The 15,222-nt window shown below is 45.7% G+C and overlaps 1 protein-coding gene across 1 annotated transcript in view; it reads left to right on the forward strand.

Moving 5' to 3' along the window:
- The first annotated feature begins 305 nt into the window (after positions 1–305).
- F13A1 (coagulation factor XIII A chain) overlaps positions 306–15,222 on the forward strand; it is a 203,030-nt gene continuing 188,113 nt past the window's right edge. Inside the window, exon 1 of the mRNA XM_090136981.1 lies at positions 306–437. The gene's annotated coding sequence lies outside the window, so the exon portion shown is untranslated. The remainder of the gene's footprint in view (positions 438–15,222) is intronic.

A 15,222-nucleotide genomic window follows, 5' to 3' on the forward strand; every position in this document is an offset into this window, starting at 1 on the left:
CAGGTGACTAGTCTTACATGCTGATGGAGGAAAGGGATCATTTCAAAGCTACAAGGCAGAGACTGGCAGGCAGTCGGCTTGGGGAGGCAGGGGGCTTTGCAAAGTGGAGCTAATGAGGTCAGCTCAGCAGTGTATTGCCTTTGGGGCTGTTCTGTGTTGTTCACCTGCTTTCAGTCAAATGATGAAGCAGCAGCTGGTGCAAACCATCATTTTCATTACTGTTATATTTGACCCTGGAGCAGGCAAGAAACACAGTTTGAGCTTGGCTTTGCTAGTAGTTCTTGTGTTTTTTTTTATTTCTTTAGAAATTATGGAGGTGAAGACAAGATGGCTGGAAGTGCTGCCCCTAGTGTTCTCTCATGGAGGCAAGCTGAGCTGGCATTCCCTTTGTCTACAGGAATTTCTTTGCACACCTTGATGCTTTCCTGACCATGAAGGTACTGTTGCCAGGCAATTTTTATTTATTTATTATTTTTACTAGTCACTGATGTCTCCCACACAAAGATCCAAGAAAAGTTTCCCTAGGATGAGGCGCCGGGATTTCCCTGGATCCCAGTACCTCATTGGATGAAGGAGCTGTTGTGTATTTGATACTTCTTCAGAAGTCATGCATTTACAAAGTCAGATGCTGACATCAAACACTTGGTAACTTAAGAAGATGGAATTGCATGTTACGCCGGCATATTCATCTTTTTCTTCCAAAGCTTTCCTTCCTCTAGATCAAAAGTCTTTAACTCTCTCTTTACTGCTTAAAAAATCATTTGAAGCAGGTTATTCTCTTTTTCAGCTTTTGGTGACTCCAGTCAAAGAGTTAATCTCTTCTATGTATGTTAAATACAAAAGTTCTCTTCTGGCTCTCCTCTGCTTTGCTAAAGTCTGTCCTTGTCCTTCCCCACCCCTCCCCCCCCTTTTTTTTTTGGAATCAAATTTATGGTTGCCTCTCCGCAGAGTATGAAAGTTTCTTTTATTATTATTTTAAGTAAAAAATATAACTGCCGTGGTGTCCCACTTCCTGGATGACATTGGCAACCTTTTGTGTGGCTACTGACATTTCAAGAGAACCATCTCTACAGGCAGTCTGTGTTTGGCTAAATTTAGCAAGCCACGGATCAAGTGGCAAGTATGTTCCACCCTGAAACTTATTTTAGGTAGGGACTCAGCATAGGCACCAAGAGGTTAAAAAGTTGTGTGGGGGGAGAAAAAAAAAAAAAAAAAAGACAAGAAGCAAAATATTTTGCAAGAATTGTTGCTATGTTCTAAGCTTCAGCTTGTGAACGCTGAGGCTCTGAATCACGTTCACTGGGGAAACAGCTGCAGCTGTTTAAGATGCTACTGCTCCTCAGCTGTTTGTTACCTACTTTTTGCAAGCTGGGCACTTAGCACAAACCTTCCCAGCAGCTAAAGCTCAGTGCATCAGCTTCTAACCTGAAGGAAAAAAAGACAGGGGCATGTGCCTCTCTCACCACCATTGCTGTGGGGTGCAGTAGTCCCCCCCAGGGAGGACTGTGGAGGGCATGGATATAGTAAGCAACCACAGCAAGTTTCTGCAATAGGTTTTGGAATACCATATTTATGTGTACAGTGTGCCCCAGTCCTCCTGACTGTGCTCTGGTATCCCAGATCACGAAATGTATTTCTACAGTTCAGCTGTGCCTGGGTTAGTTAAAATTGTTTTGGAAAATTGGCTTGGCTAAATCACAGAGAAAACATGGTGTGGACATGCTGGTCTGTAATTAATTGATGAGCGCTAACCAGATTGTCAGCTCGTGTAAGTGCATTCAAATGGGCTCGTGCATGCTTAGCCAAGCAGTTCAAACCCCGTTTTGATTCCAGACCCAGTTTATTCCCTTGTATAAAAGCACAGGCTAGCTGAAAGAAGGTATGAGGCTCTCCTGGCATAGGGTAGACTGCTGCGTGGCCCCATCTTCCCACTGCCTGGAGACAGAGGATCCCAGGAGTCCTGCCAGCACCTGACTCAGGGCAAAGCATCGCAGGGACTGACTGTAATGGATGAGAGCCACACCCGGGCCAGCTAAATAGCACACCTGGGTGCTGTCTGCTCCAGCAGTGATTGGGAAAGACACCGGTGTTTCCTGGCAGGGCCCCTGACAGCATGCCCGTGGCTCACCTGGGCCCAGCCGTGAGCAGCCCTGCGAGCTCACACAGCTCCAAGGCCTGGTGCTGCCCCAGCCTGCACGGGTGGGAGCTGGCACGGCTGCTCCTGCCCTGCCTGGGGAGGGATCTGGGTGAAACTCGGCTGGGGCAGCTGAGTCACCCACAGATGTGAGAAACAGGGACACAACAGCTGCTTTCTGGAGGGATGCTGGGCATCCAGAAATGTAAGAAATTCCCGGCTGTGCTGCTGGCCTCTATTTCCCTTAGAAACAAAGCAATAATTACTCTATCACAAAGTTCAAGCTCTGGAATACCAAATGTTACTTAAGGGAGTGTTCATACAACTGTCGTTTGTTTTGTGCTTCATTATCAGCTGTAGCACTTACTCAAATGGAAGCAAGCTGGGGAACTAGCAGATCGCTCATCATACCACCGGTTTGTGCTTCACTGAGCTCAATAGGTAAAATAGTTTGGGGTCTTCTGTGCTGTTCAGTGCAATGTGCAAATGAGCACTGTAAAAACTTCTAAATGCTTTAGTATCTAGTCACAGGAAAAAGGAGAGGGTGTGCCTCTCTCCTTTTGTTAGGATGCACAGAACAGACCCTTATTGTTAAATGTTAACACAGGTTTTGACCAGCCTGAAGGGCATCTTGGCTTTGGGATGGGGAAACCACTGTGCTCAGTGTTTAGGAGAGATATTTTCTTAGTATTCGGCACTCCTGTTTTCCACCAAAAGCATAAGAGCACTTAGTACTCAGCCCTCAAATATTTTTAATCCTCTAGAAAAACAGAGGGCTGTGTTCAGCCATCTTGGCATTCCTAAAACCAATGGAAGAAGCCCTTGAAAGGAAGCACACTATTTCTTCCCCCTGACCTCCCATAGAAAAAGACCAAGCACTTCTCCCAAACCTCTCAATCCCTAAGAAAGTTCCATGAAGAACTGATAGACTGCTTGCAAATGCATCACTAAAATTTTAAACAAAAGATGACAGTTAAAAAAGTCACTTTCTCCTTAACTGGGGAGATGCAGGTTGGAGTACAGTCTTCAGATCAGACTCAACCTCCTCCATTTTCATTTCTGTGCAATTGAGCAGAAGTAGAAAGGGCTGGTTCAGAAGAAAGCAATACTTCAAGGCTGCTTGAAAGGAGAAAGAATTTAATTCCCACCTTAATCAGTGAAATGGGCTCTTTTCTATTGATTTCAGTGAGTGCTGCAGCAAGCACTAATGGACTGAAGCAAAATCACAAATAGACTGAACCTCGCTGAAAGAGGTGGTGGAGAGGGAATCTCCATGTTGGGAGTAAGAAAAAAGTCCCTAATGGAAGTCAGAAGATGGAATTGGTTGAACCCCAAGCCCAAACACACATTCCTGACAGGTGACGTGTGTTTCTGCTGACTGTTGACTGTTCAGATACACAAGGACTAAGAATCAGCAAAGTTATGGTGTCTTCTTAATAATGGAGAAAGGCTGTCCTAGTGCTTAATTGCTGCTGAACACACATCCATCTCTCCTCCTGCCTCTGTTCCTCCTCCCTAACTCTGAAACGAGCCACAGAGGAAACCAAAAATTACCCCTGCACCCCTCACACTCTCAACAGCAATCTTTTCCCCCTCCAATAGGATCACCTTGCTGAATCCACTTGCTTTGGGATGGCAAGGATTGTCATCCTGGCCTGAGGGGAAAGCACAGCTCTGGATGGGAAATGTGAGAAGGTAAGGGGCTGCAAACTAAGGGTGGTTCTCAGGAAGGAGTCTTCTGAGCCTTGTGTTGGCAGGTGAAGCTGTTAATGAACAGGCTGCAGACCTGCTGTGGGGGTAGGCAGCTGTATCAATATCTGGTACTGAGAAGTCTTCTGGTGTACCAGACTGAAGGAGCAGGTGTGTGCCATGTCCAGCTCCTCTCTGCAGGGCAGCAGTCCCTGGCTGAGAAGGGTCAATCACAAAAGCTGGTAGCACCCTTGAGTCCAGCAGCAGCAGCAGCCAGAGCTGCTGTCACGCTCTGAAGAGACCTTTAAACAGGGTATGAATTTCAAAAAGGACGTGAGAATGTGAGCAAATACATTGCTCTGTGTTGTTTGATCTTTGCTGTGCTCACAGTGGGTAGAAAGAAGGAATTTATGCATTCTTTGTAAGGGATGGAGGGAACACCTTATTTAGCTACCAAATCAGCTTGTAACGGAAACTTGCCGCTCCCTACATTTTTGGCTGGCTGCTGAGGTCAGATGGGATAATGCCAGAGTTAGCATTTGTCCTAGTTACTGAGGAGAGAGCTCTGTCTTGTTAATGTAGGTTGAAATCAGCTCATACTGTGGATGTATGTCACTAACGTGCAAGGAGATTTTTATCGCTGAAATCTTTAAGTGCTAGGAAAGTGTTTTTGATACAAATCAAGATGATTGCTTAACTGGAAGCTTTCTATTTTCATGCCACTTGCACTGTGTTGGTGCGTGACACTAGATATGTGCCAAAAAGCAAGGGCCCAGCAGGACAGTTCAAGAGTTCTTAAAGTTTGTGGCTGGATCCTCACTGCTTTTTGCGATTACTTTTATTATTTCAGAGAACCCTGCTTTGAAGGGCCGCTGGTGATGGCAGAGGTAGCAGCTGGGGCACTGCGACCTTTTTGTGTTTCATGATGGCCTTTCCTGTATTAAGAGCCCAGGTGTGAGCCCTTGTTATGAGAGAGGAGGGGCTGCCAGCTTCTTGGGAAAGCTACTAATGGGGCTGGTTGCCAGAAAATCAGTGCTTCTGGGTAGCTCTCTTATCAAATTCAAGGAGTTCCTGGAAAAACATAGGATCATTGGGGTTGGAAAAAAACATCATCTAGTCCAACCATCAACCATCGTCACCATGCCGTTCCTCCTGATAGCCTTTGTGGGAAGCACAGTAGGTACAGGCTTGTATGCTTGCCTGCAGCAAAGGTAAGTTTTTTGAGAGGTTTTTGAGTCTTCTGAGAGACTCTGGGCATGTATGTGGAGTAGCTCTTCCACCTGGATGTACTGCATCACGTTCAGGGGAAGATCAGAGCTTCTGGCCTGTCTGGCTAGAAATTTGGGCACTGCTGTCCTGGATCACATCATTTGCAGAGCCTCACTTTTTGTTGGCAGTTTCTACAATTGTGGTAGAGAAGGGCCAAGTTTCAGGGAGGAAAATATGGCCGTGAGAACTTTTAAATCACTAAAAAAAGACACAGTTACTGCAATCTTTGCTATGACTCATCTGGGCTGTTACTTTTAGAAGACAGGCTAGTGAGCAGTTGTGGACCTCCCTGCTCAAGGGGAGCAGCACTCATTTGTGAATTTGTTGAAGTCCTGAAAGCAGAATTGGTATAGGTGAGTGGTTCCCATGCTGAGCCTCTGACCACTGATTTCCTTCCAGCCACTGCCAGATGTAGTTTAGGGAGGGCTAGCAAGTCATGGCTGGCTAGTTTCTCCACTGCTACTGTGCAAGTCCAAGGAATTAAAATCCAGCACGTGTTTTTTCATGGTTATCTTTCCCCTGCAAACAATGAAATATTTGCAAGAATATCAATGATTCCTGCATGATGGGGTTTTATGCTGCAGCAAGTGTTGCAAAGGGGCTGGGGAGGGCCTGCAAGGAATCTTGTTGTCTGCATTACTGATGGGAGTGGTGATTTCAAGATGTTTTAGCAATGTTCTTCCCACTTAATACTTAGTTTGAAGTTCACCAAAAGTAAAAGCACTGCTGTGAATCAGTATGCCATAGCTTGTTCAGACACCTTCCTGCAGTGAACAAGCCGTGCTCCTGTGGGGCCTTGCTGGGACATCAGGGTGCCAACAGAAGTCTTGGCAAGTCTTGCAGCATGGCTACCTCCTCCCTGGAGATTATGGAGCCGTTGAGTCCCAGCAGGAAGGAGCGCTCAGCCAGTCCTGGTGCAAACTGCTTGCTGAATGGTAGTGTTGTGCCATTCCCCTGCCTGGGAGCTGGAGTGGCTGTCCCCTGCCACCCCCACTGTTTGCTCAGGGAGAGGGAGCTGGGGTGCTGAGTGGCGATAACGTGTCCGTCCTGATAAAGTGCTTTTGTTGTTTGCCTGCTAGGTCAGCAGCAGGTAGGTGTTCTGCATTACAGTGCGTTAAGGGTGTAGGCTGCCTGGGAGGAAAAAAAAAAAGAAAAAAGTTAAAAGGGACTTTGAATGGGCTGGGTCCAGGTGTCAGAGGGTTAAAACAGAACAGTTCCGGTAGTTGCTCGAGGGAGAAAGTTGTATAACATCACCTTGTGCAGAGTAAACATCTCTATCTCAGCTAGCCAGTCCGTTAAAGTTCTGATGTGAGGGAGAGAGAGAAACGCTCCCGCAATCATAAAGCCATCGTCTGTTTTACGGAGGTTTAGTTTGTTGGCTTTTTTTTTTTTTTTTTTCCAGCCAAGCTTTCGCAATGCTCTATCGCCATCCTCAAGGCAGGAAAAAAGATTACGGGGGAGGAGGTGGGAGGGGAAAAAAGAACACCGACTCGTGGCAAACCTCAGCAGTTTAACAGTGCCACCTCCTGGATGTCCCCGGCCCGGCGACAGCTCTGCACTGACGTGTCCTATGCTTACTTGTCCCCAGGAGAAGCCGCGAAGTCCCATACAGTGACTCTGGTCTCCTGCAGCATCTCGCTGAGGGTATGGAGTTGCAGGGGGAAAAATCAGCTGCAAGTTGCACCTAATCTGCACGGCGGCCAGGAACAGTATGATATACAAGGGCTGGTCAGGGCAGGGTGTCTCCACTTCATGCAAAATCTACAAGTTTTCCAATATGTTTTTGTCTGCAGGGGATGAAAAGAAGGGATGTTGTGTGCAGATTACAAAATGGTTTTGTTTCAAGGAGGGGGTAGGGGTGATCCTCTTTGGGAAGGTGAGCTCCATTGTTCAGGTGCTGATATTTAAACTTCACCAAATGTTAATTAAATGCAATTGGTAGGAAGCTATTTGAAAATGAGAAGCCTTGTTCCTGTAGTGTGGCCCAGAAAGTTTTGAGATCAAAGTCTTTTATGGATTTTTTATTTTTTTTTTTTATTTCTTACAGAGAGGAATGCCCCTCTGAAGTCTATTGTTTCAGCAGAGCATCACTTTCTAACAGGCTTTTTCCACCCAGTTGCAGGGAGAAATCAGACCAACAGTTAAGGAAAAAGCATAAGGCTTTCTCCTTGGGAACAGAACAGGATTTACTGGAGTTACTTGCTGCCCTGTTCTTTAGGCCCTTGATTCCCTACTCCACCAACTGACCAAGGACATGGCTGCTGCACAGGGCAGTGTGGCTATAGCTGGGCAGTCACACGGGGGCTGTGCTGGGTGGTGCAACAAATGCCTCCTGATACAGGGTGGTGTGAGGACCATGTGGTTCCTCCTTGAGATGGGGCATTAGCTGGAAAGCAAGGACTTTCCTGTGCCTGGCACTGAGGAGGTGGGAGTTGGCATAGTGAGGAAAAAGCCATCCCTGGGCAGCCAGTGCCATTTGGCTCCAGCTCCAGATAAAACTTCAGTATTTATACTTTGCTCTGTCACAGGCGCTGTGTTTGTGATGGCCACCTGAGCAGCCAAGGCAGACATTTGGGCCTAGGGTGGATTTCCTGAGGTATGCCAGCTGCTTCAACACACTCTTAAGAACACCTACAGATGGTTATGGCCTGATGGGCAGCATCTTCCATCTCTAACAAAGTAATCCATCTTTGCAGAGGTTCCAGTATTGGTGTGGTGGTTTTTTGTTTTGTTTTCCCCTCTAGATGCTAGAGGAACAACAACAATTGCATTCATTTATGCAATACAGTAGAGCAGCTTCCTAATCCTGTCTCTGTCATACTGTTTAGGCCATTTCTTTTGATTTATGTCTGTATTTCCCTGTGTTCCCCCTTCTCCTCGCTTTTTTTCTCATCCTATAGTGTTTTCTGTGGGCACAGTAACTACCAAGAAAGCAGGAATGAGCTGCCAGGAGCAGCAGAAACTTCTTGAGATGAATTTGTTGGAAAAACCTGATAGCATGATAGTGCCTCCTGAATGGTACTTCAGCCTGCGGTGTGGCAATAGAGGAATCTCAGCAGTGCTTTAGGCTTGAGGCAGCAGTCTCATCTTTGTCTCTGGGAATGTGGTAGAACAACTTATTTTGGATGTAATCTCCAAGCAAGTGGAAGAGAAGGTTATCGAGAGTAGTCAGCGTGGGTTCGCCAATGGGAAGTCATTCTTGATTAACCTGGTAGCCTTCTATGAAGTTATGACTGGCTGGGTAGAGGTGGGGAGAGCAGTGGATGTTGTGCACCTTGACTTCAGCAAGGTCTTGTTTAACATCTACATCAGTGACCTGAATGAAGGGATAGAGTCCACCCTCAGCAAATGTGCTGATGATGTGAAGCTGGGAGGAGTGGCTGAGACACAAGAAGGGTGAGAAGGCTGTGCTGCCATTCAGAAAGACCTGAACAGGGTGGAGACTTGGGTGGAGAGAAACCTAATGACTTTCAACAAGGGCAAGTGAACAGTCCTACACCTAGGGAGAAATAACCGCATGCATCAGTACAGGTTAGGGGCTGACCTGCTGGAAATGACCTCTGTGGAGAAGGACCTGGGTGTCCCAGTGGACAACAGGCTGGCCATGAAACAGCAGTGTGCCCGTATGTCCCAGAAAGCCAACGGTATCCTGGGGTGCATTAAAAACAGCATGGCCAGCAGGTCAAGGGAGGTGATCCTCCCCCTCTACTCTGCCCTGGTGAGGCCACATCTAAAGTGCTGTGTCCAATTTAAGAAAGACAGGGGACTACTGGAGAGAATCCAGTGGAGGGACACAAAGATGCTGAGGGGCCTGGAGCATCTCCTGTATGAGGAAAGGCTGAGAGACCTGGGGCTGTTGAACCTGGAGAAAAGAAAACTAAGGGTGGATCTTATCAATGCTTATGAATTCAATGGGGCCAAGCTCAGTGGTGCCAGAAACAGGACAACAGACACCAACTGGAACACAGTTCCATCTGAATATGAGGAATAACTTACTTTGAGGGTGACATAACTCTGGAACAGGTTGCACAGAGAAGTTGTGGAGTCGTCTTCTCTGGAGATATTCAAAACCCCTCTGGACACTTTCCTGTGTGACCTGCTGTAGGGAACCTGCTTTAGCTGGGGATTGGACTGGGTGATGTCCAGAGGTCCTTTTCAACCCCTACAATTCTGTGACAAGGGACACTGCATCTGGGACCTTAACTCTTCAGCACAGATGAAGAATTTGTGGTTTGCACCAGGCTAAGGAACTGACCAAGCCTAAAATAAGCACATAAAGCCACAGTGCAACTCCCATGTGTTGATACAACTAGGAGTTCTTTCAGCCAATTCAGCTGTTGGAGGCTTCACAGCATCGAGACACCACTTAATAGTTTTTTTGGATTTCCTTCAAAATGTATCATGAGTGAGCCTTCTTCCTACTGGCCATGTCTGTTATAGAACACCTGTCTGGGAGGCTCCTTTGCTCATTCCATCTGCTACCCAGCACCCTTTCAAGACTAACTACTTTCCTTGGCCTGGCTGCTTCCTCTGGGCTTGAGCAGATGAGGATCATGTCTTCATATTCTGTTATTAACTCCGTCTCACAAATGTTTGGGATTTCATCATAAGTGGGAAGTTAAATAAAAATAAAAATAAAAAAACAAAAACAAAAAACAGCCATGACACAAAAACAAGAAATGAAACAAAACCAGATAGCAAAAACAACACAAAATTTGTAGAGAAAATACCTCATTACCCTGATGAAGATCTTAAATGTGTGAAGATCTGCCCAGAAAGATTATGACTACAGATAAGTCAGTGCAGACAAATTTCCTTGAACTCTCACGGGTGGACAGGAGGACTGGACTTTGTTTTTCTGTGTGTGTGTGCACTACAGAATACTCAGCTGTGGTTAAACACTGAGATGCTTCGGAGTCTGCTTGAAGTTTCTTACCTTAGCTGTGCTTGGCATTTGTACCTGTGTTTCTCTTTCTTTCTTGCCAGTAAATACCAGTATCAGAACAGTTTGCATTACTGACAGGAGTATACGAGAGATCTGTGTGAGCAAGCAGCAGCTTGGAGGTGAAAAAATCTTGCAGTGTTGTTTCCTTGCCACATTCTGCAATTGCAGTACTGAAGCTCATCCTAGCTGTGGCTTTAGGCCTTCCTGGTTATTTGTACTCATCATCCAGAAGGTACTGATGTGTTTGTAAATTCTCATGTCTTCTGCCACATGTTTACCCTTGGAGATGTTGACACAGGAATTAGGGATGGAAAGGCATTGTGCATTCCTGATCTGGATCTGCAGTTACCTAACATCCAGGGAGTCCTTGAATTTGTTGCTACATTCATGTTTCTTAGGGAACAAACCAAACTATGAATAATGAATACAAGCTCTGGGGCAAAACTATTTTCCATTCATAAAATTCAACAGCAAAGCCCGAGTAGTAATTTTTCAGCCTGTTACAAAAGCAATAGGAACTCCATCTTGGGACCAGAAGGCTACTGACAGCTTCTAGCTTTTGTCATGCCGCTGTTAATAGGTAAATTGGTTCAACTCTGATTTTTAACTAGAGACAACAAAGGTTTCTCCACGTTACTGATGCAGACTGGTAGAGCTCCTAATCTTGCTCAGCTTGAACTTGAAAAAAATAACGAAGGCAAAACAAAACCCATTTTCCTTCTCTTGACATTCAGAATGGGAAATAGCTGGGGCATAGCTCAAATAAATCAAGTAGAAAGAACAGATGAAAGTTGTAGCATTGTGTTTTCGGCTGCATTAGAAGCTACTGCACAGACAGTGACGTTTCTGCTTCATATGAGAGAGTGAGAAAGAACTACTGGCATCCTATCATCTGCTGCAGTCTCAGCTCTGCAGTTGTTTCAGGGGTCCTGTGGGGGCTCAGGCAGAGCAGTGCTTGGAGGGAGGTAAATCAATCCATCAATGCAGAGGTTAAAAGGATTGTTTGATTTGGGTGCTCTAGGAAAGGGTACCTCAAGCCTTCCAGGAAAGCCTGGTTATGACTCACTCTTCTACTGCCCTGGAACAGCCCAGGCTTTTCTAACTGCTTGTTAAGTGATAAAGGAGGTGAAGTTTTGCACGGGTCAGCAGAGCATCCTGAATCAAAGAATCTATTTTTTCAAGGTAAGGCTGCATCAAACTGGGGGAAAGCAAATGAGCATGGTGGAGAATAATCTGTGCTTTTTATCACTCTGACCCCAGCTGTAAAACTTACCATAAGAAAGCTATTAAAATGGAATCTACACAAGCAAACAAAGGGCACAGGATTATCAGCAAACATTTGTTTTGGCTCTAGTGAAGCTACTCTCCGGATCAAAGCGGCTGGAGTTTGAACCTCTTTTAAGTTTTCCATACCCTGCTTGGTCTGAGAGCGCCATGCTCCTCCGCTGATAGCATCGGTGTCTTTTGTGCAGCCAAGTGGAAGAAAGAAGGTATCAGTAGGGAGAAAGAAGCTATGTGTGAGGCTGTTATGCTGCAGTGTGAGACAAGAGTAGCTTATTTTAGCTTTGCCAGACTCTGCCTGCGTTAGGAAAACAACCTAAGGCTTATTGTATAACTAGATAGTACAGACATTATCACTGGGCCAACAGGGAATGTCTTACCCTCTTGCAGGCTCATGCCTAGCAGGCTGAGAAGCTCTGCAACCCTTATCAACAAAATATCCCACTGGCAGAAATCCCCCTGAGCTGCAGGCTGGGCCCTTTGAGAGCTGCTTCTCTGTCTGGTCTCTTTGTTCAGGGTTTCTCCCATCTGGAGATGCATGAGTCCCTCTTGACAGTTTGTCTCCTGGCTGATACTAATTGATCTTCTGTGATCCTTTCAGGCTCCTTGGTCAGTGTCCTATGTCTGTGGGGTGCAGACACTTGGTGGACGTGGCTCTTAGCTCACTGATAGGGGAAATGCTTCTGCGAGCAGCTGATGTTGGTGTGGAACACAGTAATGTATGAAAGCAGAGGGAGGAGAATGTTTTAAGGTTCCTTGAGCAGGATCTTTCTATGCAAACATCTCTCATTTCAATGCATAAGTTAAAAGCAGAAGAAAAGTATTTTTATTTCTGATTTTTTTTTTTTAATTGCCTGCTCTCTATTTTCTCAAATTTTTCATTCCTTCTTGCAGTTGGTAAGATTATTGTAGACACTGATGTGCTTGAGATCAGGTCCAGTTCTAGGGCCAAGCTGGGTGGATTACATCTGCTAACACAGTGCCTTTCCTTACTGGTTTGGGGCAGTGGTGAATGGCCATACTGTCACTGTCCTGTGTGGGTACTGAGGGGAAAACTACAGCAGTCTGCAACACAGGCAGAGCAAGATTTTCCCCCTTCTTATCTGAGGAAACAGTATGTGACTTTCTGTTCTCCTGTCATTCATAACCATCTCTCTCATGCTGCACAAGGAAGGTGCTGCATCCAGTGTGTGAGGCCCAAGAAGGTTTTCCTGTTTTAGGCTGTTTGAACACTGATGAGTGCCACGTGCTTGGCAGAGGGCTGTCTTTCAGGGCTGCAAAGGGGGACCTCTGCAACATACAGCCACATAATGGGGGTGGGTGGGTGAGAGCTAGAAGTTGGGGGCAGACCTTTTGTCCATCTGTGGGCTTCCTGGCACATAAATGCATGGAAGCTCTGTTTGTACCTGGTATCTTGAAGTTTGCCTGCTGAGATGCTCTGGCAAGTACAGTAACCATGGCTCAAGTCTCTGACTGGACTGCAGAAATGCTGTACTAACAGTTTCATTTTGATTTTAACTGATCATTGAGCATATCTGTAGCAAGCAGATCATTGGTCATGAAGATGTTCAGGGAAGCTGAGGAAAATGGGCTTGTTTAGCCTGAAAAAGAGAAGGCTCCTAGGAGCTCTCATTACAGCTTTATGGTACTAAATGGGAACTTATAAGCAGGAAGGGGAGAGACTTTTTACACAGCTTTAAACTAAAAGAAGGGAAATTTAAGTGAGATGTTACGAAGAAATTTTGTATTCTGAGGGTGGTAAGGCACTGGCACAGGCTGCCTAGAGAAGCTGTGGGTGTACCATCCCTGGAGGTGCTCAAGGCTAGGTTGGATAAGGCCCAGGGCAGCTTGAGTTGCTGGGAGGCAGCCCTGCCAAAGCAAGTGATTGGAACTGGACGGGATATAAGGTTCCTTCCAGTGTAAGCCATTCTATTATTCTGTTTTCCTGTTTGCCTGAGACCTGTGGGAGCTCCTGGGGAGCAGGATCCTGCTCCATCCGTCTCACTGAGGCACTTGTCAGTCCATGGAGGAAGATTAATTCAGAAGAATCCACTAAAAAGCCTGAAGTCCATCTTCTGTGCAGATCCTCCATTATAGTCTGTTGTCTGAGAATTGTGGGCAAAGTTATCTTCCTGCTTTACCTTCCCTGTGTCCTCGAGAAGAGCTGACTAGAAATGCTCAGGTCCCTGTTTTTGCCAAATGCAGCCACCTCCTTGCTCAGGCTGCAAAGCCCTGAAGGATATTGTTCTCATCCGTGCATGGCTAAGCTATATTCAGAGCCTGAATGTTTTTATAGAGCCCTTATTGAGGCTATTTCAGAAAGGCAGCTGCAGTAACTGTCAAACGCATTTGAGTTCAGGTGCAACAGTTAGACTACAGCACAAGACTTGTGGGAGAGCACAGAACTCATTAGCTGCTCTGGGACTGAGGAAGATGAGGCTTTTGTTGCTTGACCGTGCAGGATGTTGCCTGGTGAGAAGCAGGAATTCAAGGAAGGAGCTGAGGCCAAAGGGTCAGAGATCTTTTTAATTTAGAGAGCAGCTGAGGTCTTGAGCTGCTGAGTCTTGAATGAAGTTTAAGACAAGGAATCTCTGTGGCATGGCAAGCTGTCCTGCTCTGACAAAAGCCTTGGAGTGTGAGTTTAAAATCTAGTCTTAGTTCTTCAGCCTAATTCCAAGAGAAAAATGGCAAGCAACATATTTGATAGAAAGCCAAATGTTAAACGTTTTTCAGTACTGCCAACAGTGAGACTCTGTAATGTGTTTGAGTTAGATAGGCAGCAAAGGAGATGGAAGACCTTGAGGGGGAATGCTTTCTGCCTGAAATTCCCACATTTTTCAGCAGCGGAGACCTCCTGCTAGAGATGTTCCAGGGGAGCACCATGTGGAGGCCGAGGCTGCTGTGGTAGGAGTCCTTCCAGGCAGGCTCTAGTGTGTATGGAGCCTGACAGATTTGACTGATAAGAACTTGGCTATTATGGGATTTATTTCAAGTAGAAGCATTTCAATAAGCAGAAGATTTGTTTTTCATTGAGTAAATTCTTCATCAGATAAAAGACCGAGAGGTTTGGTGATGGGCATCTGAATTTTAGTCATGCTTTTGCTCCACAGTTGCAATGGAGTAGGGGTGAGAAAGCCCAACTCCTTATGTGAGTGCCTGGAAAGTGCAGGTTATGGTTGCTGCTGTCACCAAGGGAAGACTGAGATGTATGAGATAGTAACTGTCATTACAGAGGCTTGATCCTCTGTAAATGGTAGAGCTAAGTGAAGTTTTGTTTGTTTCTTCTCAAGATACCTTTATGTGGCAGTCATGGAGAGAAGTGAATCTACAGAGCTTCTGAGATGAAGAAAAAAACTGAGCTTGTATCTGTATTGTGACACCGCTTTATTATTTTAAATAATAAAGAAACAAGTTCTTTATTATTTAAAATAATAAATTTTGAAGACCTAAAACACAGCAAGCAACTGCAGTGACTTGGGCAATCTGCTTCCAGAGCAGCATCATAATGTTAGAACTGAGTCCTGATTTGGAGACCATTGGCCAAAGCTCTGATGGAGATCCTCAGCGTTTTTTTTCCTTCTTTTTTCCCTTTCTCTCCCCCAAAGCACTTAAAAAAAAAAAAATATATATATATATATATATATATATATGGGAGCCACAGTGTATTAATTATGCTCCCTTCCCATTCTGTGATGCTTACTGTGAGTTAGACCTCAAGGACATGCTCACCTTTGGGATGGCAGGTGAGAATTTGTGCAGAAGGGAAGCAAGGGACTATCCCTTGCCTTCTCACTGCTGGCTGCACTACATTGTTGGTCATCTGTGCAGCAGGGATGCTCTTGCTGCTCAGGAATTTGTGCCGTAGGCATGTGGGTGTGTAGGACAGAGACTGCATGCCAGAGCT

Source organism: Phasianus colchicus, chromosome 3, assembly GCF_987193195.1.
Source record: "Phasianus colchicus chromosome 3, bPhaCol1.hap1.1, whole genome shotgun sequence".
Classification (NCBI taxonomy): Eukaryota; Metazoa; Chordata; class Aves; order Galliformes; family Phasianidae; genus Phasianus; species Phasianus colchicus.